A 26,367-nucleotide genomic window follows, 5' to 3' on the forward strand; every position below is an offset into this window, starting at 1 on the left:
GAGGAAAAGAAACCAGTCTCACAACTGTGTTCGAGTGTGAAAGAAAGAATAAGGCTGGATGATAAGGAGGAGTTTGTTATGAATTGCATGTGGACAATTTCCAGTAGCCATTGAGACGATATTGGAAGATGACAATAATATAAGCATCGGATGAGACACTGGGTAATTTTATCCTATGAGGATGATTTGCGTGTTGTAGTTTTGTCATTAGATGCCAGTTATGGGTATTACCGGTAGCGGCGGAGCACCGAGCCTTTCATATTTCACCAGACGTGATGGAGTGTCATGCCTATGAGGATTTTTTAAAACTGTATTCAGATAACCCAGTAACATGAGGCACTGAACGCTGATCTAGGGAATGATAGATTACTGACGCTTATTACGAGATAACATTGTATGCAGTAAGGCACGCAGCCGTGTAGCACGGTGGCTTCATGATGGCTACGTTTTTTCTTCGCTCTGACTCACAGCGCAGCTGACGTTACCAGTCATGAGAACGGTTTCAAGTGACATTCAGTCGGTATGCAAATTCATACCCCCTACGAATCTAAATCAACCGTAATAATTATAATCCGATTTTGTTCAAACTTGGTACGCAACCTTTTGTTATTAAGGAAAAGATCCTGTCAAAATTTCAGATTTTTATCTATTATAGTTACAGAGATTGAGAAAATTACTTAAATGCCATAAAACCGACACTTATGCTTCAAAACACAGTTAGGAGCAATAACCAAATATCTTTTATTATCATTTGCAGTCATAACAAAGCTCACAGTATATAAAATCACATAACTGGAATTTTCTTCTCAAAATTTTAATTACTTTACGTTATGTAGTATAAAAATCATTGAAAATTATTATTGGTTTATTATTTTGTTGTGTGCATACATGGGAATCAATGAAAGAGTGTTTGTGTGGCATACATTAGAACTTAATGTCATTTTATGTAAAATCTTATAAAATTGAACGGAGGGAAAATTGTGTTGCAACCACGATGCTGATGATGTAGGTCGATGTGTGCTTTCTTTTGCAAGAGAGCAGCCAGAATAAAAGTCTGAAGCGGAAAAAGTTTCTATTTTAGGTTAAAGAATATTTTGCATTTCGTTCTAATTTATTAAACAGTATATTAGAAATTGAAATTGTAATGACACAAATGACTATCTGATTAGTGGTTGGCTAAAGGAAGTTTTGCCGCGAGAATCATCTGGAAGGATCATTCTGATTGGTCATTCAGGTAAATAGCCAATCAGAGCTAAGGTGTTCCCGCGCAACGATAGATAGGCAGAGAGGAGAGGATCATCGAGAGACTCGCTCGCTAACCTGCTTCCGAGTAACACCAAGCTAGATGTCTCCACGAAAATAGTATATAAAATGAAGAGCTAGTGAGATCATTTCAGATAGAACGTGTCGTGACTGAAGCGATTTAAGTTATGAACATTTTGAGGAAAGTGTGATGTTTCGGAATTAATTAGTTGAAGTTTTAGAAGCGTGTCATCTTTTGGTCATAGTGACAATTCCGCGTGGCATATTCCGTGTTCTTTATGGAATACTTTGGCGAGCACTTCTAATATAGAAGACCACTGAAGCGACCGAATGTTCAACTCGCTAATGGTGGTGGGTCAGTGACTGTTAGATCGCAAAAATTAATTGGGACGGACTTGCAGGAATTCTGGTAGCTTTTTCGTGTGAAACATGTTGTATAGACGGTGAACTTGGAATGATAGAGCATTTGCCTTATTAAATATGGAACTTATAGCCGTTTCATCGGCTTCCTTATGAATAAAAAGACGTTAACAGAATTTTCAGATGCTTACTGCAATTAAACTGCATTCTCCTACCACCCGAAATTTGTGAAAATGAACATACGGGAACTGATTTCCAACTTGAGTTACGCGGCCTCTGTGTGATAACTAATATCAACGCTGCTTTACATTGCCTAGCGTGTATCTACTACTTCATAGTGAAGGGACGTCGGAAGGAAGAAATATAGAGGCAGGTGAACTGTTCGATGGAAGTGACTGAGAGAGAGCAAAGGAGACGAATCAACGACAGACCGACCCCGCCCCGCCGCAAGTGTACATGTACATTTTCATGCTGTCACCTTGGCAGTAGACTAACCTTCTCCACCCATGATACATGGTACGAAACTCACCAGATGATTACCACGCAAAACAAAAAAGGAAATAGTACCCTAACGCAATAAGAGTGTCTTAGATTAATTTTTTCTACCGCTCAGTCCCAGCACAATTTTACTGGCATCTTTTCTGAAAACGATGAGGAAGTGATATTACATGGTAGTTTATGCTCAGATTTTTATAATGTAATAAGGAGATTCCAATACTCAGTATAGTCACTTAATTAACTTTGCACGAAAGCTACAAACCGTGTTGCTAATGACTGCGCTGCTAAGTACTTCTTCTTCTCCTTTCCTTTTACTATAGTGAGGAAGAGCCGTTCTTTCGCTGGATCATGACAGAGAATTCAACTTGGAGATACTGGAGTGTCATAAACTTGTTCAGCACTAAAAGCCACTGCTGAGCAGGTATAGAACAGGAAAGTCGCAGTGCCCCATATATGCACAGCAGGTGCGTGGGAGGCTGACTTACATTCCTTTGTGTGGTACACTAGGACTCTTTTTGGCAAGATAACATCCGATAGCAAGGTGAAGAACTCAGAGCTTGATACCTTGGGACAAACCATTGGTTATGGCCACACTACACAGGAATGTACATTAAAATCTGAATAAGTGGATCTGTTACTGATAGACAGTAATTATTTCAGTATAACGTGCGTTTTTTCCACATGTGTTTACATGCAAAAATTTTGGTTGGCTGGGTTGAAAATCTCTCATGTAGTGGGACAGATCTTCTACCTTCATTCCCACGCCATATCATTATCCGTTAACAATGACAAAATGTTTGAGAGTCTCAATTTATTAAACGTGTTTATAAAATTGTTATTGATCGGAAATGGCAAGGTCTGATGAAATTAGTCAGCAAGATTCTTACGCTTGCAGAACAAGCCAATGTTTGGAGAGTAAGGTCAGAAAACACTAACTGAAGAGAGATTGCAGGTTATGCTTGTGGTGGGATTAGGAAAAGTACGCTTGCTTCAGATACGCTGAAGAATATTCTTGTAGGAGAAGGATGTCTCTGAATTAGAGCAGAGTACGAAGGTTCAGATGGACTCTTCCACACTCGCTCATTTTCAGAGTGGTAAGCATGAGCTATCGATGCTACGTCCCAGGCGAGGAGAACAAGAAGCTAGTTAAATTGCATCAGGGTTTAACTGTACATTTTTAACATTAGCGGCCAGCTAGTTGTACCCATCACACACTCTGGCGAAACTATAGGTGCTCGTTCTTCCTTTTCCTTGTCCTGTCTTCAAATCGTTGGCCATTTTCATGGTAGCTGACCATATTGATATAGTTTCGTATTATGTTCTGGTATATCTACCCACCTTTACCAAGGCTACAGTTTATAACCGTAGCACTTTTGACCACTTATTAAATGTGTACATCCATCATTCAATGGATAAATAATTTTACTTGATTTCTTATCGCAATAAACCAAATTGGTACAGTCACTGATACTTTCCTTTTGTAGTTAAATGAGTTCTTCCATCATTGTGTCTGTGTACTACCTGTACTTTCATGCTTAATTTGGCCACCCTAGTAATTTGCATTTAATAAGACCTTATCCATCACGTGACATTGCTCCTTTCAAAATTGCATGAGCTTATGGGGAGGTTCTCTTTCCCAGTAGATCACCAGTGATAAGAATCTAGGACTTGTTGTATCTTAGGGGTGTGCTAAACAGCTCAACCAAAACTTAGCATAATGAAGATCGTCTAAATTTAAAAAAATATTAATTAGTAGTATTTTCATCCATATGAATTTTACACTTCACGGCAATGCTTGTAGAACATGCAAATTTCTTTAAAAATTTACCACATTGAGGGATTTAATCTGGTTCTCCACATTGCTGGTGAGCATTCTTCCACGCAGCCACGTGCCCTGTCGAAAGACGTACTTGCATTAGGATATTACAGATGTTCGCAAAACTTCAAAGTCGATTATCTCAAGGAATGTGGTATTAGGGTTGATTTGATTTGTAAATAGTGAAATTTCAGTTTTGAAGTCTGCGCATTGCAAATACAATAAAACGCAAAAATTTCTTTGCTGTGTGGTCTGCTTATTAGAAATAGTCTCAATGTGTTTCACATACCTATTCTCGCATAGCCTTCAGCATATAGCAGTCTCAAGCACACAACTTCTCGGAACGGTGCATTGTTGGTGGAAGCCGGAGTGCTGAACAGACTCGGTTACGCAAATCTTGACCAAGGCTGCTCTAGACGAGGGCTCCTGGATATTTGAAGTTTTAGAATGATTTCAGTGATTTATCGCCTATCGTGTAGTCAAACTATATGTAACCATTTCATCTACTTGTGCATATTACATTACAATTCTTTATGCTTCTCAGCTTTTAACCAGACACTAATCACCCTTCTACTGCCATTTTTGTCTTATACGTGAACGGAAAAAATTGAATATTAGGGGATTAATACAGGGTGTACATAAAGTCCAGGAACACTTTCAATTATTTATCGCACAAGAACCAAACATTGTACAGATATCATACACATGTCATTGTGAAGAGAAACCCTGAAAGTTTTTTTTTCATGTATACCGCCACAGTGTAGTTTGGTAATTTGCCGATAGTCAGCGCTAGTCGCAAACATGGCGAGTTCAGGTGCGGAGCGAGCTTTCTGTGTGTTGGAATTCGACAGAAACAAGCGTGCTCCAGCTGTTCAACGGATGTTTAGAACGAAGTACAGTAAGAATCCACCAAAAAGGAAGGCCATTTATCACTGGCACAACAAATGCCTTGCTACGGGTGGTTAGTGCCCGGCAAAGAGAAGCGGACGTCCCAGTGTGAGTGAAGTAAATGTGGAGCGCGTACGAGGGACATTCATTCATACGGAGTCCAAAGAAGTCCGTGCGTCGTGCATCACGTGAACTCGAAATGGCTCCAATGACAGTGTGGAAAGTCCAGCGACAGAAGCTGTCAATGAAACCAATCAACTTGAGGCTAGCGCAGAAGTTTTGAGTTTTTTTCGCAATTGCAACAATTGAATGAGGATGGGGATGGCATTGTTGATCGCTTAATTTTTAGCGACGAAGCCACTTTTCACATTAATGGGAAAGTGAACAGGCATAATTGTCAAATCTGGGGTACAAAGCATCCACACGGATGCATTGAATTTGAGCGTGAGTCCACAAAGTTAAATGTTTTTTGTGCCTTGTCACGTCGAAAACTGTACGGGCCATTCTTCTTCGACGAGAGCACTGTCACTGGATATTCCTATTTGGACATGTTGCAGCAATGGCTGCCTCAAATGCAATCTTTCAGTAGGATGGGGCTCCACCCCATTTTCATCGTGAAGTTCGTGGGTACCTGAACACAGAGCTGCCGCGTCAATGGACCGGCCGTGCTACAGAAGGGGACAGCTGTTTCATGAAATGGCCTCCCCTATCACCAGATCTCACTCCGTATGAGATTTTCTGTGGGGGGACATTAAAGATCTGGTGTATGTACCGCCTCTACCACGTGATGTAGCAGAGCTCCGGGAGAGAATACTGGGAACGACTGCCACAATCGACGATGCCGTGCTGGGAAGGGTATGGCAAGAATTCGATTACCATATTGACGTCTTCCCGGTCATTCATGTTTCGCATATCGAATGTTTGTACAAAAAAAAAAACTTTCAGAGTTCCTCACGACATCTGTACAATGTTTAGTTCTCGTGCAATAAATAATTGAAAGTGTTTCCGGACTTTATGTACACCCTGTATGAATCTGGAACTTATTCTGCAAGTGATCTACTATACAGTGTGATTTTAATGAATGTGTGAAATCTTATGGGACTTAACTGCTAAGGTCATCAGTCCCTAAGCTTACACACTACTTAAACTAAATTATCCTAAGGAGAAACACACACATCCATGCCCGAGGGCGGACTCGAACCTCCGCCGGGACCAGCCGCACAGGTGATTTTAATAAACGGAGACAAACCGCAGGAAATGATCCCTGAGAGGATAAGAAGGAAAAGAGTGAGAAGGACAAACACCAGCAAATGCGTTTCAACGGAGGTTCACCTTTCTTGACTTAAATCACCCATGAGAACAATGGGCAAGTGGGGATATCCTGCTGTACTAGTATTTTAGCGTCACACGAGAGAGAGCAATGATCTGGAGCACCATCATGTAGCAGTGACATTAGCCTGCGTACCCCAAAGGCACGTCTACAAGCGGGCGAGGCAGGGTCACCCACAGCAAGTGCAGATATGCCTCGCCTGTGAGGCCGAAGCCCACAGGTGAGTGTTGTCAAAGTTGACGATGCCACCACTTGAAGGTAGCCTCTACAAATAGGATGGATGACAGAAATCCCAGCACTATGGTGGCCTGTGCGACGAACCAACTCCAAAACCGTCGCCATGGTGGAAACTCCGTAGGCAATAAGGCCTGCACGCGCCTGCATGGGGTGTGACGCTTACCCCATGCTGGCGGGTCACCTGCCTGCTGCTGACATCAGAGTCATCGTCAAAGATATTCTGTCTTCATCTTCAAGTGTATGTACTACGCATGGAACGCATGTTCATCTCACCTATTCTGACGTTAAAACATCTATTCACTCGTCGGTCGAACTTCCTTGTGTGAAATAATACCGTCAAATGTCTAAGAGACTAATGATGCGTAAACAATCGTTGAGCCCGCAACGGATAGATCATCTTCCTACGTGTTTGTCACGCAGTATTTGGTTTGCCTGTGACGTCATCGTACCACTGTCGGCGCAAGTGCTTGATTGTTACAAATCAGGTTTGTGTAATGTCATAAATTAGTGTAGCGTAGAAATGCGTTTACCTAGGATGTTGACTGGGGTGCCATAGTGAAGAGCTTGCGGCGCACTACTAGGAAACAAACTGAGATAATAAAAATAGACGCTGGAATATGACTGAAATTTGATTGAAAATTGCAAAATAATGAAAGATGTCGTCACATAAGACTTTGTAAATATGCTCAGAATTGCAGAAGACAGAAGTCCGAAGAAAGCTCGTGGCAAAATGAATCCAGGAATTCAATAACGTCCGGTGCCGAGTGAATGCGAGAGCTATGGCAGCATCGAAAAGGAAATGAAAAAACTGCTCAAAGGGATTACATAGCTGGCCCATAGGGAACACAGCGGCCAGTGACGGTACAAACTCGTAATTGATCTATCCTGTATCCACTGGACCAATCTGTGTAATCTTTGTATTAAAGAGATCGTTAATTAAATTACATATTAATACGAAATACTTCTAACGATTTTATACACTCTTTTTCACAAAAAATCTACGGTGCGGACCCGAACTGCTTTCACACACACTTTTAGTCCTTATCCTCTCGGGATTCTTTTCTGGAGTTTGTCACCATTTAGCAAAATCAACCTTTATAAAGATGAAATGCGTCTAATGAACTTGTAAATTAACATACAGAGTGCTGTACGGAATCTAAGACAAAGTAATTCTAAGAAAGCCGAACGTATCTGAAGATACATCCCTATATACTCTAGAGTTACCCCGAGATATGAAGGAAGTCCTTGAAGACGAAATAAATGGCTGTCAAAGGAGTTTCAAAGGAAGTATCACATACATATTAACTCAGATAATTATGACAGTAAAACAAAATTCTTCTTAAAGAATAGATGGACAAATAAGACATTTTTCCTGACAGATTGAAACCGTGTACTTGACGCGGACTCGAACTCAAACCCCTGCATTTCGTTGTCGATCCTCTCACCAGATTAGCTATCTCGGTACGACTCACTATGTCTCTCCTGCTTCTTAGAGCGTTGCGTAATATAGTTTCTAGCACAACTGATGCTATGAAAGCGTCAGCCGTACCTGAACAGTGCATTCTGTAACATCATTGACCACAAGAGCCAAGATTCGGGTTCGGGTTCAGGTCCACAGTTTTCTGCCAGGGAGTTTCATAGCAACAGTACACTTTGTTGCCAACTGAAATATTCTTATTGGAAACTTTGCAGAAATAGACAAAGTAATTCTCTACATATTCCTTGCCGCGCGGGATTAGCCGAGCGGTCTTAGGCGCTGCAGTCATGGACTGTGTGGCTGGTCCCGGCGGAGGTTCGACTCCTCCCTCGGGCATGGGTGTATGTGTTTGTCCTTAGGACAATTTAGGTTAAGTAGTGTGTAAGCTTAGGGACTGATCACCTTAGCAGTTAAATCCCATAATATTTCACACAAAAAAATGGTTCAAATGGCTCTGAGCACTATGGGACTAAACATCTGAGGTCATCAGTCCCCTAGAACTCAGAACTACGTAAACCTAACTAACCTAAGGACATCACACACGTCCATGCCTGAGGCAGGATTCGAACCTGTAACCGTATCCCATAAGATTTCACACAAAAAATGGTTCAAATGGCTCTGAGCACTATGGGACTTAACATCTGAGGCCATCAGTCCCCTAGAACTTAGAACTACTTAAACCTAACTAACCTAAGGACATCACACACATCCATGCCCGAGGCAGGATTCGAACCTGCGACCGTAGCGGTCGTGCGGTTCCAGACTGAAGCGCCTAGAACCGCTGGGCCACACCGGCCGGCTATTTCACACACATTTGAACATTTTGAACACATTCCTTCATTAACTCTTTGAGGATACAGTAAATAAGAAAACAAAACTATAGATTAGTATACTTGGAGGGATAACCAAGACCAGTTGTGGTGACATAAAATTTACATAAAAACGAAGTTTTGCCACAAACATAGAAGATAGCGACTGACATCCAACACTTTTAAGCAAAGTGTCTACCTTTTTTTTGATTAAGCAGCGTCAAATAAATTCTCCAATATCAAAACTGAGAAGATGAAATTATTACTCAATCAGTATGCCAATTGCTTGTTTTAACATGAGAGGAGTAACTTGCGGGTGGGCGCATTTTTCATGTTGCTTCATCCGGTGGGTTCTCCCAGCAACATTACGACAGACTGCCTCCCCATTTACTGTTTGTCTCTGGTGACCTCGATGTCAGTGGAACGATTAGTTATAATCTTTCTACCTCGATGTGCTTTGTAATCGTTTAGAATCCGCCGATGTAAGGTTTCCTTTCCGGTTAAGCGTCACAGTGTCATGTTGGTGCCGGATAAGACTTCCCAGAAGACCGGGCCGAAAGCGCTGCGAAAATCCGTGACAAGCCCCTCAAGGCCCGCTACGGCTGAATGTAGCTCGGAGCGCCCATCAGTGCCTTTCTTTCTGCTTTGGGGAAAGACCGCGCTGTTCGAGCCATGCCTACCGAGTCACCCGCAAATATCACGGGATATAAAGGGCGTCCATGCACACACATTCCCTTATGACGATTTTGCAGCCAAGAGTAGATCTTGAGATACATTAAATGCACCGTGCAGTGACGAATTATGGTACTTTTCAAGCCTGAATGAAATGTAGGAGTAACTCAGCGTTGGCAGTTTTATTAAATTCACTTAAATGAAATGAACTAAAACAGCAGTGTACACAGTCTGCTGAGTACGATTTTTAAAATAACAGTTAAGGAAACGAAGATGACAGATTTCACTGTTAGAGACTGAACTGTGACTATATTTATCACTGAAAATTGATTGATGGAACAAACGGTAACATTATTTGGTTTTAGGATATGACCTCACAGAAAATTACAATAAAGATGAAAGTAATTAAATAAATTTTGATCAACGCCTGGCACAATAAAAAGATCCGTGAACTACAAAACAATGACAGTACCAGTCTTAACACTCGAGCGTGAAACATGTGTTATTAGGAACGAAGAAGAGAATTACGAACTGTTGAAGTGTAGTTTCTAAGTGACAGCAATAGAAACAGGCCTTACTAGACATAAAAACTCTGTCGGTAAGTTAAATCTCAAATTATTAATAGACACAGATAGTAATGCAGATAAATAATGCTCCAGAAGAATTCGAAGCTAAGTGATGTCATACCAATGAAGAGACAAAAGAGATACAAATCAAACAAAACAGTGACGACGTCAGAACAGGCAGTCTATCCTATCCGTGACTGGAAGATGATAATAACTGCTCTTCCATTACAGAAATTTTTATTGAAAATCTTTACGGAAAGAGTACATGTTATACAGTGTAAACACTAACTTTTTATTTTGTTTAACTGTAGTAGTTTCAAAATTTTTGATAACCATTCGTTCAAATGGAGGCTGTACTGTACGGCGGGCGTGACGGTCCAATTGTAAAGTGCGAGCACAGAGACAGTAATGTCACAGTATCGAATTTCAGTGAGACACAATAATTTTTCAATTTGGCTTTACGCTAGCGTTCACCTCACAATGATCTCAAAATATCTCAGGAACGACACGTGGTTCTCATTCCATGTCAAATTGTAGGTCCCACTTCCCTCGTAAGATCGCTGGGGTGGATTAAAAGCTCGAAAGTCCCCGAAGTGGCGTCTAAATGGGCTGCTGAACATCTCTCTTGTGGCACTCCCAGCCAATCATGCTACACGAATGCACTTTTTACTATCTAATCAGTATTAAATTTAACTTGTTAGTAGCCAGTAAATTGGACTGTTCTGCAGCGTCACGAAATATCATGCTAATGATGTATCATTCTAATAATCTGTAGGATTTTTAAATAACTAATTACGTAAGCAACCAGGGGCGTCAGAGGTCTACTGTATGGATAAAGTAGTACTCTTTCATGGTCTGTCAAACAGAGTTACTTAATGCAACACAGCTCCTTGAGACTGAATCAAATAAATGGAATAGTCGTCACATCATTGTGAATAGAAATATCTCTGAACAGTCGGCATATCATAGTTAATAGGAATCTCTCTGAATAGTCGTTGCACTTTACTGAAAATAAATCACTAACTTTTGTAGAAGGGCAGAGACAGCAGGAAAACCAAATGTAATCTATACGGAAAGTTTTTCGAAAGTCTCGTGAAGTTTCTGTACCTTTCACACAAGATAAAGAAATGAAGTTGAATGGAAAGAGACTCGATAAAGAACAAAACTAACAGCAAAAATAGTCTCTTTGATTCAGATATCATCGCAACAAGAATAAGACATACAATATCTCACATTTTCGTTTCCACGTCCTTCCTCTGTGAAATATTGGCAACAGAAAAAGAACGGAACAGAAGTGATGGATGATAACTGTTTAATGTCCATCGGCATCGTGCTCATTAGAGACGGAGCACAAGCTCGGATGTAGGAGAAGTGAAGAAGTAACCAGTGCGATAGGTCGTTGAGTGGGAATAGAAATGTCTAGATATGTTGCGTTGCTACAAATGCTGAAGAGTCTATGGATGAATAAAGCAAACGCAAAATATCATCTGGACGCAATAAATGCGCTGCATAGCTCGCTCGTTTTAACATACCAACCAAGAATGAAAAATTCTATGATTTGCAGTACTATGAGGGGCAGATCATGAAGAAAATAGGAAGGCCGCATCAAGGAACTTTATTTTCCTGATCGTGAGAACAGTACTTCTGAATATGTCATTACTAATTCTATAAGTCGCGAATATAACTCAGTTTAGTTTTTAGCACCAAATTCTGTAACTCAAATAATCAAACAGTTTACTTTCAAAGAAGGAAACACAAGTTAATATGACAGAATCTTACCATAGCGTGTTGCAGTGATTTATTTAGTAATTTATAATGAATGAAACGCCAATATGTATTAATTTAGTGATGAATCGTAGGTAATGTGGGCGGAGGTACAAGTGTCATATAGGTTAGACAAGAAAGGAAAGGAGGGAAAAGAAATTCTGAACTACTACAAGCCGTAAGGAAGGAGAGACGTATAGTGACGAGCCGAAACATTATGACCATTTCCCAACACACAAATGAATAGCACCTGGTGGAGATGCGGACAGACACATGCCACGATAAAGAAAGTGAATAAGCGAAGCAGTGACGAATGTGGAATCATTCTGGCGACGATACTGGCCGAAAATAGGCAAATCCACTAACATAAGCCAATCTAACAAAATACAGATTTTTATGGCCCGGCAGCTAGGAACTAGCATATCTGAAATGGTGAAATTGGTCGGCTGCTCCCGTTAATTCTGTTTTCAGCATCTATGAAATGTTGTTGAAGGACGGTGAAAGCACGAATAGTCATAAGGTGTTGTAAGTCCACGCCTCATCGCACAACGTAGAGGTCGAATACTTGCCTGCTTTGTAAAGCAGGATAGGCGACAATCTGTGGCAGATTTGACGACAGAGTACAACGATGGTGCTAGTACAACTGTTTCGGCGCACATTTTTAAATATGGGTCTCCACAGCAGACGACCCCTACGTGTTCCCATGCTGACCAAACGACGTAAGTAACTACGATTACACTAGGAATGGGGTAATCGAAAATGACCCATAGATCAATAGAAACGTGTTATCTGGTAGCATGAATTACGTTTCTTTTTACACCCCGCAGATAGTAGTCTCCGGATACGGCGACGTCCAGGAAAACGGCTGCTTGAATCGCGAACCGCTCCACGGACGTAGGCTCGTGAGGGCAATATTATGATACTGGGGTGATTCAGCTGTGCTTCCAACGGACCTACAGTGGTAATTATTACCAGTGAATCACCTACATGTCCTCATGCTTGATGACTTCGATGGCAGTGGCCATTTCCTGCAGGATAACTACCTGTGTCGTAAACCCAGTAATGAACTCACACTGACTCCCTGGCCACCAAATCCGCCTGATCTGAGCCTTATTGAACGAGTCCGGAACGCTAACGGGCGCCAGCCATGTGCCCAGAAGTCCCCGGCCTGTAATTTACGGGAATTGCGTGACCAGTGCGTAGACATATGGTGCTACATACCTCTGGAAACTACAAAGTACTTATCGAATCCACGACACGCAGAATCGCTGATGTATTGCTTCACATGGATGGCCCAACACGCTAGTAAGCAGGAGATCATAACGTTTCCGCTCATCAGTGCATGTCGGATAAGTGGGCGGTGGACGGAAGATTTGTGGTGACAGTACAGGCAGATACCCAATCCTTCTATGTAAGATGACGCCGATGAGTATAAGATATTGAACTGGACAATAGCGGTAATTTTCACTAAATTATGGGGATTTTTACACTTAGTTTCTTTCAATATTGAACTAATTTACCTGTTACTTGACGTCATAAGTGAAATTCAGTAATAAGGTTCATTTGCTAACATTTCTAGAAGTACTTATTTTCTACAAACATACATGATTTACAAGTAAGGAACATATAAAACGCGGAATGTCGCTAGCAAGGAAGATTTTCTGAATATGAGAATTATTAACATCGAAGAAAATTGAAAGGAAGTGCTTTCTGAAAGTATTTGTCTCGAGTGTAGCGTTGCCTGGAACTCAAACGTGGACGTAAAACAGTACAGAGAAGAAGCGAATAGCAACCTTGTAAATATACTGTTGCTGAAAAATGCTGAATATAAAACAGATACACCGGTTGACGAGTAAAGAGGTACCGCATGGAACTGCGGAGAAGTGAGCATTATGTCGAAAATTGACAAACGAATGGATAGGTTGATATTAGGGGAGAGTATTGTACCTGGAGGGTATTGTACCCATGAACAGATGATGTTTCTTAGTCGGTGTTTGAGTCTACTGACCGATTTTAGAATTACATGAAGGAAATGCACTTAAGATCACCATAAGCAGTTTCCGGAATTTTCTACAGTTTTTGTTGTTTTGAAACATGAGTTTGTGTTTTGCGCGCTGTTTGTAAATATTACGAGCTCTTCGTATTTAAGTGTTGTATAATATGAAAAGCTATTTGGAGGATACCGTTGATTCTTGTGTTACAGAGTTTTATGGTCAGTAAAATTCTCTATATTTTTAAAACTACTTCCATAACGTGTGGACTTTAACCCATACATCGATGGTGGTGCATGACTTTGTGCCTTAAAACTGTAGGTCATCTTCTATGGAACAGGTCATATTTACAAATGATCTGAGTTTCGTTAATTTCTTAACAACTTTCCCTCTTGGAAACGGAAATTGGATGTTAGTTATTAATAATCCTTCTCAGTTTGATTTTACTTACTAATATTGCTATGTAGTAGAGTACCAATGTCACATACACACTATTAAATACTGTATTGACGGGATTTACACTAGTGCTACATTTGGAAATTTGAATAGAATATTTGTTCCTAGGTACATGACCATATTGTACCTTGGAACAGCGTTGTGTTGGAGACCGAGTGGAAAGAACGTGCTACTACATACGAACCTAGCTAGCCAGAATAATAGAACTTCAGTAACTCAGTGAACAAACACAAGAACTAGGTGTGTAGCTTGGTGCAGGCTTCGAGTCAGTCATTGCACAGTGGAATGTCCTGGGAATGGTTGTAGATGGACGCAATCAGTGGCAGAATGAAGTGCGGCAAGGCGGAGGGATTGAAGACAGTGGCGGAGACGATGACGGAGGCGATGGCCCACGAAGCGGTGTTGAGGAGGCGCTCTGAAATGACCTGGCGGTTTGAAAAATGATTTGCTACGTGCTACTCAGTCTTTCTTATATCGCAGGCAACATACCGCGAAGGGTTACGGAGGAGGCACTCGGCGGGGTGCTGACGGTTTTAAACTTGACTTGTGATGTGCTCCTCAGTCTTGGATGGTGAATTTCAACTTAGGGTGGCCTCAATAGGTGCGGTCGGCATTGATCTAGACAGACTGGCGCGCTTGGCGAAGGGAGCTCCATGTTGTGGGAATGCGGGCGGCTGGCGTTGAGGCGCGGAGCGGACTGCCTTAGATGGGCCGAATATCGACGTATATTGCCATGTAGCGGATGGATATACGGACCAGCGCTTTTAGGCACGTGATTGGCGGCAACACGATGTAGTGCCAACTCTGACGGTGCCACGTGTGTCCAGGCCCGCGTCATCTGGCGGCTGGAAGAGACCCGGAGGGAAAACAATCCCACCTGTTTATGTGTACGGCACGTAATGTTTCTCTTATGTAGAGCTACGCTCAACCAAAACTACGGTTCGGTAGTTTTGGTACAGAACACAAATAACGTAGTAAATAGTAGGATTACCGGTTGTATTGGTAGAATTGATGAGGAAAGAATATAAATGAATGAGGGAGAGGGAAACTGGAAGCTGAAGACTTCTCTTTGTATTATGTTTGTTTGTTTGTTCTGCACATAATTAGAACCTCACATCGTTCATTGTTAGTCCACTGTGTATTTTACTATGAATCCTTACAAAGTATAAATTGCATTTTATAAATAATAAAAATTACTTGATCGTGTAACTTCTGCACTTTTACTGAGCCAAAATAATTACTTTTAATGCATGTACAGTATACATGCACAAACATGAAGAGGCCTATATAACTACTGTTGTTATTTTGTACTCAATACCAAGTTCTTCATCATGATCAAAGGCAGGAGTCTAGTGATATTGATAAGTAAGACAGTTGTTTATGAATAACAGAAACATGTTTTATATAATCTCGACGAAGTACTGAAGTGATGTTTGGAATGTTTTTGTTTTGCGATTTTTTAATTTAACCTTTCTTAGGAAATTGCGTTTTCTAGAGCTATATGATAAATCTATACAATTTTCCTATTTTTACTACAACATCCCTCTGTTTTATATTATCAATCAACAATTTTCTAATAAAATCTGAATTAAATATTAACAGTTTCAATTTTGCTATAAGTACTGTTTATTTCTAAGCAACAGACAGGAGAATAACTATGTAGAGCAAAAATATTTCATAGGTTACGTGGTCATTTATATATAGTCACTGAGAGCCCAGATTCCGGTTTCTATGGGAATCTAGTAAGACACTGATCGCAAACTCAGTTAAAGGGATGGAAAAGAGGTTACGCCCAATATGTATGCAACACATCTAACGTACAGAGTACGCGTTTCCGATCGTAATTGACCAAGACTTCTAGGAAAACTAGCGCAGTCTACACATACTTACGATAGTCTGTGGTAGTATACGCAGTTTTAAAACTCTAGTCTGGTCACCAGAGCCCGTGTAGTGAGCAGTCAGGGAAGGATTACAGGTGCTATCCATAAGATATCCCTCCAACTTTAGGGAGAGACTGAACGCTCCATCTCAAAGGTAATTTGGCACTACAGGGGAATAGGCATCCCTAAGTGGCGAGATGGTCGCTGGGAGGTGTATCAGAGATCTTGGAGACCTGGGCTAATGGAGCTAGGGCTGGAAGAAAGACACACGGAAGATGCTGCAGAGGAAAGAGAGTCGCAGTAGGTTGGCGTTGTGGAGGGACGGCTGTGATGCTAAAGGCGAAACATCCGTGAGGCCTGCGCCGAAAGCTCAGTGTAAAGTAGCTGGCAACCTGTCAAGGGCAGCAGGGTGCGGGAAGCGGACACCTGGCGTGAAGCAGAAGACCCGAAAGGTCACATGCGGCAGCATGTCTGGAGAAGGCAGAGAATAGCGAACAAGCCGGAGACCTAGAAAAGGCGCCGTATGTGGCGTGGAGTCACATGTTAAACAAGTAAAACGGAACAGGAAGCGGAAGGGTCACATGGAGGGAAGGGTTGGTTGACGACAGGAGAAAGGGTCTATGGTGACAGGGTCTGCGTTGCCAGTGCAGGTGACTACTGCGCAGGTGTTGAATGGGCTGACATCAACAGGGTTGGAGTCAATAGTGCCAGTGTCAACAGGCAATGAAGCCAGTTGCGACTTTTCCCCAGCGATGGCACCACAGGTAATGGTGGATGCAGCAGAAGATCCAGGACGGCAGGAGAGGTGGGATGGTGGAGCTGGAATTTCTAAGGGGACACAGAAGATGCAGAAGCATGACATCTGCAGCAGACAGGATAGTACGCTGTGAGCTGGTCCTGCAGGTGAGTATATCATAAGGAAGGAAGATCGACCCAAGGGTTAACAGACTGGTGGATGCTCTAGGCGAAACCGACAGGCCAAAAGCGAAGAACAGCTTGTCAATGAGAGGCCCCACGAAGCTCAGAGACCAGAAATTACTGTTCTAGTGGGATGAGGAAGGCTTCAATGCGTCATCGAACAACTGAAGTGGCGGGCGCTTTTGGCCTTCACATCTGTGATGGGGCAGCGACTGGGCGGGTAAGACACTACGACGAAAGGTCGGTGTGGCACCACATGGTTTCGTTGTTGCAATACATAGACTGTACAAGGAGCAACTGTGCCGACAAAACCAGGGACTACTGTGCCATAGCGAAAAGAGAAAGAAGAAAAATGTATGCAACAGTCTGAAAGGATGACTTACAAAAATAGGCTACCCTTTGTGAGCTGGGGAATGAAACCTGAAAACCAACAGTCCTTGAGGCAAGTTCTGTATTCATGACTGAGTGAGAACAACATGCTGCTAGATATGGTCCCGGTAGCCATGTGGAGGGGTTGGAGAAGATAACAAAGGCAACGTCCTTGAATCTATGTGGAGGAGGCAGTCGGCGAGGGTCCAGCAGTTTGACACGCGTCTTGCGCTGTGCCCTCGATCTTCGGTGGTTGACTCTGACTCAGACGCTCTGCGAAGTGCCGGCAGCGTTGATCCAGAGAGACTGGTGTACTCGATAAAAGGAGCTGAGTATTGAGGGGGTGCAGACGCTAGCATTTAGCCACGGAGCGACTCCCGATGTGGTCTGACATAGACAAGTTGAGTGGTAGCAGATGGATTGCAGATGAATACAGCGACCAATGCTTCGAGGCATATGACTGGGGGCAGTGATGTCATGCCTGTGCAGGCAGCGACATATGTGGCGAGGCTTGTGCCACCTGCGACTGCTGGAGACTCAGAGACAAAACATACTTGCGTGTTTATGTATACAGAAGATTGTTTTCCTGTGATCGCTGGAGCCCGTAGGCGAGTAGGCGAGGATTGCGGCGAACCTTGGTACACGGCAGTAGGAGTGGTACTGGGATTGCAGAGGCTAGGTGTACGATCCATTCACGTTTGGGGAAAGCTTAATGTACCTGGGTAATGTTTGTAATTTCAGGAAAAGAAAACAATGTAGCACACATAAAGTGAGTGGTGTTATCTGCAACTGGAATACGAAAATACATTTAACTTCTATTACAGGACTCGCCAGAGCAGAAAGAGTGAAAGGTATCCCAAGACACAACACTTTAACCTGCACATCATGAGACATAAAGGAATAATTAAGTTTATAATAATGGGAAAAGTGAGAGATAAAAACTGTAGAGGGGGACCAAAGTTTGTGTACAATAAGCACATTCAAATGTGTAGAGGCCGCAGTAGTTATGCACACATGAAAAGACATTCATAGGATAAAATAATGTGAAAGGCTGTATCAAAAGAAGTCTTCGAACTGTAAACTACATCAGAAGCAACAACAACATAAACGACGACGATGGCGTCAGCAACAACAATGGTTATAAATGTGAGCACGACTGTCTAAAAATAGAAAGTAGTTATTGATAGATCGAGACTAGTTGGTTGTTTCCGGATCCTTCATCCGCTTTTTTTAGTCCAACAAATGTAACCCGAATCAAAATAAGAAGAATGCACGTTGGATTTTCTTATATTAGTCCCATCAGCTAAGCAGGCGCGAACAGTTCACACATCGCTCAAAAATGTCGGGCAAAGTTTTTCAAAGACAGGAATTCGCAAATCCCGAGTTCATTAAAGTTGCGAACAATAGGCCCTTTTACGGAGAAGTGAAATTTCACTTGCTGAATAAGCTGCGGTCGTTAATTAGAGAGCAGAGGAGGAGAAATTTCAGTCCGTGGAAACCGGCTACGTTTACTCGGATGCTTTGCGGCGGAAATTAAAAACAAAAGCCAGTTTTACCTGATTATACAGCTAAGTCGCTGGCACTAACAGTCATACTGTAATCCGTAACCGCATTTAGAAGTAGACCACAACACAGTGTAGTGCAGCAGCTCCGGACGTAACGAGCTTCGGCTAAATACCACCGGAGAACACACTTTATTCTAGACTCACTTCCACCGGCGTTTCTCCAGCGGATTTAATAGCTGTAAATCACATTTATTAAGCGGCTTCCTCGTTTTCCGTAAAGCGGAGATTCGCTAAGCCCGAGCTGTGAAATGCTGCTGTAACCCCCCCTAGTAAAGCCAGTAAAATGTTGCCTAGTAGTTGATGATCTATTCCCAAAATATCAGGTTGTTTTATTTGTTACACAGGTAATTTGAGTTGAGGATCGGAATTATAATTATCAGTTTTTAGTGTATTTCACTTAGTGAGTCAGAAGCCCATCACAAAAAGGTACACTATGGAAGGACTTAACGTTGTTTTGTGAGATAAGCTACAAATTTCATGTCTTCGAATCGAGTGATACGTTTTCATTTATTTTCTTGCCATTGTATCGTTGACAGAGGTGCGAATGCTGAGGATTTTCTCTTCAATAATTTACGAAACTCAACGTTACAATTGTTTTCATTTCTGGATTTCCCACAATCCATGATTCACTTCCACAGAAAGCTGTGTGTTATTTATTAACTCTCAGGAACACTTTCCTCATTTCGAGTGCTGCGTTTGATGCTAGTAGACTTGTTTCAGTGATGAATACCCTCTTTACCTGTGCTAATTTACTTTTTTTTATTTTCGTTGTTTCGTCTATGATGCGTTATTTTGCTTCCAAGGTAGCAAAAGTCCCTCATTTTATCTACTACGTGGTCCTTAGTTTTGATGTTAAGCTCGTTGCTAATCTAATTTCTGATCTTCCTCACTATGTTCTTCTTTCCTTGGTTTATTGTTAGTGTACGTTGTGTGATAGCAAAGACAGTTCATCCTACTGAACAGCTTCTGTAATTCTGCCTCACTTTCACTACAGACAGCAACGCTATCGACGAGTCTAGTCATTGATATCCTTTTACCCTGTAAATTAAACCTACTCCTGAACCTTTCTTTCATCGCCGTCCTTGTCTCTTCGATGTACAGTTTGACCGTTAGGGAAAAAAGACTGATTCTGAGCATTCATCTCTCTGTCTTACATTATTACTGCTCCTTCTTGGTTCTTTGTACATACTGTGTATCATAATTACCCTTCTTTCCCTGCAGCTTATTCCTATGTTTCTTAGAATTTGAACCATCTTGCACCACTTTACGTTGTCAGATCCAGATCGATAAATCCAATGAAGATGTGTTACTGTTTGTTGCGTTTTGGCTGTGTTATTGAGCGCATCGTTAGAACTCCCTCTCTGGTGCGTTTACATGTCCTAATGTAAAACTGATCGACATTTAAGAGATACTCTATTGTCTATCCATTCGACTTTACATTATTCTTATCAGCAACCTGGCTGCATTACTGTAAAATTGGTTGTGCGACAGGTCTGCCATTTATCTGCCTTTGACGTATTCGGGAATTGCGAATGATGTTCTTCGTAAAATCAGAAGTTATGTCTCCAGTCTCATAGAGTCTACACACTAACTTGAGTTACCATTTGGTAAAAACTTAATCCAATGATTTTATAAATTCCTAAGGGATGTTTTCAGTTCCACTTTGTTTGTTCTCAGTTCTTACAAAACTCTGTAAAACTCTAATTCTTCCCACTTCCGGGTTCTCGGGTTCGATTCCCGGCGGGGTCAGGGATTTTCTCTGCCTCGTGATGACTGGGTGTTGTGTGATGTCCTTAGGTTAGTTAGGTTGAAGTAGTTCTAAGTTCTAGGGGACTGATGACCATAGATGTTAAGCCTCATAGTGCTCAGAGCCATTTGAACCATTTTTTGAACTCTAATTCCGAAAACAGATCCTTATTTCTTTCTAATCAACATCCACTTCTACTCCAGTCACGATATATGACATCACTTCCCCCCTCCTTAAATCTATTCTCTCCACCTGTCCCCTCTCTCCTCTTCGTTAATCAACTGAATTCTTTTCCATTAACGCCCTGAATTTTAATTTCACCTAACTTTATTTTCACTTTTCTGTATGTGGGATCTTTCCTGCCGACCACTATTTCTTTTCATAATTTTTCACCTTTTCCCTGCAGCCATTTCGCTTTAGCTTCACTGTGTTTCCTATTATTTTCATTCCTAAGATTACTTGCATTGCAGTAGTAATTTATACCGCCTCTGACTCATTTTGTTTACATTTGTAATGTTACATGAACAGATCAGTGCCCCGTCCACTACGTCGAAAGCCCCGTTCTCTTTAGCCGAGACGTCATCATCCTTGTTGACGACGTTATCAGCCGTATCAACGACATCATCAACACCACCAGGTGACAAGTTACGCCCTCTCACCTTTGCCTCCCTCTACCCTCCTCTTCATCTTCCCCCTTTTCCTACTCTCTCCAGCCAGTCTCATAAAAGGAGTCAGTCAGTGACTTGAACAGTGTAAAAATGGCCCCAAGTGCGAAGAAATCTAGTAATCCCGAAAAAGTTACTTCACCTGAATTGGCACCCAGTTATAAATGATTCAAATGGCTTTGAGCACTATGAGACTTAACTTCTGAGGTCATCAGTCCCCTAGAACTTAGAACTACTTAAACCTAACTAACCTAAGGTCATCACACACATCCATGTCCGAGGCAGGATTCGAACCTGCAACCGTAGCTTGTAACAACAACGACGCTGTACTATTGTACGTATAAGTAATTTTTTTGTCTTCTGATTTTTCGATAAACTTGTGTAATTGATGTTCTGATTTCATTTCTTTTTTGTTTCATGTCATTATGTTAAGAAAACTGTAAATAAATTTCAATGTGAATATTAATGTTTATGTCAAATGTCAAGTAATATTGTAATAGAATTGAAATTAACAAATTTTGAAACTGTTGTAAGATGTTTAAAATTGTAACTGTGCGTCTGGTCCATACGTAGGCAATGTGTTAGGATGTGTAGAATGCAAAACCTCGGGTGAATACCCGGTCTGTCAGGGAGCGATGAAAGGTGGATGGCAGGCGAGCGCGGGAAAATGCATGCGGGCACTGCACGGCACAACGGGCTCAGTAGTAGTAGTTGGAGTTTGGCACTGGTGTGAGCAACACCTTCTGGAGCGAGGAGGCTCTCCTGGAAGACGTAGCTTCACTGAGCCTCGGGTATGCCGTTCCAACGCCCTCACAGCGTGGCAAAATTCCATAGGCACAAATGGAAAAGTATTGCGACGCTAAGATAAATTAAAGTGCCGATACGTCAAGAGCTATAACTGTGGTTGTATGTGTGCTCTGTGCCTCGTCATCTCGCCGCCCGCCAACTGCCGCATCGATACTAGCAGGTTGAAACTTTTAGTACTGTATTCGTATGGATCAGAGAGAGAACTGTGCAATAATAACCTAAATTTTACCAGAACTTTCCCATCATTTAATTATCCTCACAACTAACCTAGACAGGGTCCTTTCCAAATGTTGTGCAATCCGAGTGTCCCAAAATGAAAATTAAAATTTGTGTCAATAATAATTATTGCAGAACTAGCTATGTTAGGATGTTGTTTAAAGAAATGTTTTTTTAACGAACCAGTAAATGAATAACGAAGGTCTAACGAAGTTGAAAGATAACTTTAGTATTGATATAGTAATGAAGTTTATTATTTCGAGACAGATTTAAAGGCATTTAAATGAGCAGTAAATAAGATGAAAAGAGTAGTAACTTCTATACTGGAAATCTTGAACGCATAATAAATTCAGTAATCATTTTTTTTAATACAGCTATCATAGCAGTTTCAGGTTCCCCCCCCCCCCCCCCGCCCGCACCCTCTTTTATTCATTTGAATTCTGAAGTGTTCTAAATTGGTTTGACCAGCAAAAGTTATAGTCTATATAAAAGTCAAAATTTATTAGTGTCTTATCTTAATCAAAATTGACATTTTGTGTGTGGCACGAAAGTGATATTTCTAGGCTAACCTACGTCCGATTTTAATCAGATTGATAGACAGTATAAAGTTTTGTAGTATACATTATAGTGCAGTGTTATGTATTCATGGTTTTTCCACATCAGTACAGAACGTGAAACTATCAGTTCAATAGATTTTCTGGTTCTAAAATTCTACTGTATTATGCAGTGTTACTACTTGTTGTTTTGCATGAATATATACCAACTTGTACAGGGAAGAAACTCAGTTAATGCCTAATTAGGCTGGCGACCGTCTTATTATCAAATTGGTAGCATCTTTAGGGTTGCCTTTGGTCCATCCTGATGTGTAATTGCATTTCGAACTTACTTGACGAATCATTGTTATTACAGAGTGGGTGTAAGTCTGATTTGCCACCATTCAGGAACACGAGGTCGATATTAATACGAAAATTCTTTCTCATAAGGTGAACCCCGCTCACTTACCATAGCACAAGCTGTAACGAGTATTGCGCCTAGAACCGCTCGGCCACCCCGGCCGGCCATCCAGTTATAAGATTTATGAGATATTTGTCTCTTACTGGGGGATAAGTGATGGCTTTATGTTTAAAGATATTTCTCTATGAACTATATATCGCCATCACACACACACCCACACACACACACACACACCCACACCCACACCCACACACGCACACACTCACACACTTTAGTATCTTATACATCTAATAGCCTACGTCTTACACATGGTACCTCCCTCTCACCCCCCCCCCCCCCTCTCTCTCGCTCTCTCTCTCCTTCCCTCTTTCTCTCTCACACAGAGTTATCAAGCAGTCGTGTGTTTTTTTTTTTTTTTTTTTTTTTACGGAAGCTTTATTATCTTTTTCTGTAGAAACACACTGTATAATATTCCAGCTCTGTAAATATAGTATTCTCTCGTAATTAAATTTCGTTTCACATAATAATTCCACTGAATCAGCACCATCACCACTCTCCCCATCTCTCTCTCTTTCTACCTCTGCCTTTCATCTCACGTACGTGTGCATGACATAAAAAAGTACGTTCATCATTTCCACATCTGCCTCATCATCTTCTTCGTCAACACAATCAGCGAATTTCATCTGTCTGTAGTGCTTACTACAATGAAGCAACAGTATTGTAGTACCGCATCCATGGTTCTCGGGTGTACTGCCGGAACCGATCGCGGAAAGTGGAAAGTACACTATGTTTCAGCGGAGAACTATTCCGCCGGTCAAGAGATCAAGCTTCGCCGGCTCCGAGCCGTGGTGGGGTACTTGCTGATGAATCGGTGGAGGGAGGAGTCTCGGTAGCCCTCCACCAGCCGTCCACGTCGCATATGGCGTCCGGGTGCAACGGTTTTTTTATTTTAAATTTAGTTCAAATGTTCAAACGTGTGTGAAATCTTATGGGACTTAACTGCTAAAGTCATCAGTCCCTAAGCTTACACACTACTTAACCTAAATTACCCTAAGGACAAACACACACACCCATGCCCGAGCGAGGACTCGAACCTCCGCCGGGACCAGCCGCACAGTCCATGACTGCAGCGCCTAGGCCGCTCGGCTAATTCCGCGCGGCTTTTTAATTTAGTAATGGCTCCTGTGCCTTGCTAATTTGGGAACCAGTGTCCATGTTGAATAAATTATGGGTCCCACAAACTCCAATTGCTTCTTTGAAAATGAAGTCCTAAAATTTATCTGCGGGTAATTTATTTTATATCTATTTTCAGCGCAGTGTTTTGTTATTCAGATGTGTTTAGGGTGTAGTAAGTAGGTGTGGCGCTAACGTTCTATAGATCGATTTTCGATTGTGCGCATCGTTTGTCCAGTATACGATCTCACGGAACTTGCTACACCCTCCCTTATTTGAGACACCGGTTGTCTGTCACTGCCCCTAACAAGCTCGCGTTTTGGCTGGTGGACGGAAAACTGGTGTCATGTGGAGTTTTCGCAAGCAGTCTGCCAGTGTTTGACGATACATTGTCAGCAAATGGTATGAAATCGGCTCGTTGTCTTCTTCTTCCGTGTTTTCGTCTTCCGTGACCCGAAAATTTACAGCCATTTACTGATTCTCTGGTGACAAAGTAATACTCACCCTCATCTCCACTTTGCGTCAAGGAATTTCATTCTCACAAGTCGTTTTAAAAATCGCTTCCATACTGCATGCATTTCCGTGGAACAGAGTCGGATACGGTGTGCCAAGCTGCACACTAGCACAAGTGCAGCGTACTGTACATGTTGACCGAGGCTCGTCCGGTATCGGCTAAGCTTGGTCCTTCTCGGATGTGCGCGGCACAGCGTGACATTTCATTTAGAATTGCGGCCTGGTATTGTTCGCTGTCCATGACAATCTTGAGTTCGGCAGAATCGTGGTGTCAGCAATGTTTACCCTTGACTGTTTGTTCGGGATATGAAGGAAGTTCAGTGGCTGTTTGCGCAAAATGTGGTAGTCTGTATGGAACCGAGCGACCGCTACAGTCGCAGGTTCGAATCCTGCCTCGGACATGGATGTGTGTGATGTCCTTAGGTTAGTTAGGTTTAATTAGTTCCAAGTTCTAGGCGACTGATGACCTCAGAAGTTAAGTCGCATAGTGCTCAGAGCCATTTGAACCATTTGTGGTAGTCTAGCGCTCTACCGTCACATGCCTTTAAAAATGAATGGGAATCGCAGGGAATTCTCAGTATCTATTATGCAGTCGCATAACCAACGTGTACCGCATATATGCTATGAAATGACATTACGACACCACGCAGAAAAAATTTAAAGCCTTAGTTGATGATGAAAGAGAAAAAGCTTACATCGATCGACGGACGGGACTCGTTACTCTGAAAATGAAGAAGCACTTTTTGCTCAATTTGCAGGCGTGGAACACGTGATAAAATCAGAGGTATAAACAGTAAAATTTCCGAACTCGTACGCATTGTTAGTCTGTCGTTTGCAACAGCAGAGCATGGAAATTTCAAATATTACGCTACAGTAGGTTGGTTAGATCTAATGACATGCCTGGAACGATTATCCGATTTAAATTCCGATATTACAGAATTTATGAAGGGAAAAGGAGAGCAGGAATGAAAATTAGAACATCCGTAAAGAATATCAGACCTGACAGTGTAAGCAGACTTGATAGTATACTACCCACATTACAACTCATTTCTGATTTGATGGGAATGAATTTACAAAGAATATCACATTCCTGAAGGCACAAATTCTGACAAAGAAACACCGTCTATTTCCCTAAGCTCACTGGCGTTGAAGAACACTATTACAATTTCAGAAAATTGTAAGATTTATTCAAGAGAAAGAGCATTATTTGGCTTGGCATTGATTGAGAGAGTTTGTGGATGTCCTCCTGTGTGATATCGTGCCAAATTCTTTCAAACTGGAGCATTAGATCGTCAAAATCCCGAACTGGTTGGAGGGCCCTGCCCATAATGCTCCAAACGTACAAGCCCTAGAAACTGTCGCCATATGTGGGCGATCAATGTCTTGCTGAAATGTAAGCAGAAGGTGAGTTGCCATGATGGGCAAGGAAACGG

The sequence above is a fragment of the Schistocerca piceifrons genome, chromosome X (genome assembly GCF_021461385.2).
Source record: "Schistocerca piceifrons isolate TAMUIC-IGC-003096 chromosome X, iqSchPice1.1, whole genome shotgun sequence".
Lineage (NCBI taxonomy): Eukaryota > Metazoa > Arthropoda > Insecta > Orthoptera > Acrididae > Schistocerca > Schistocerca piceifrons.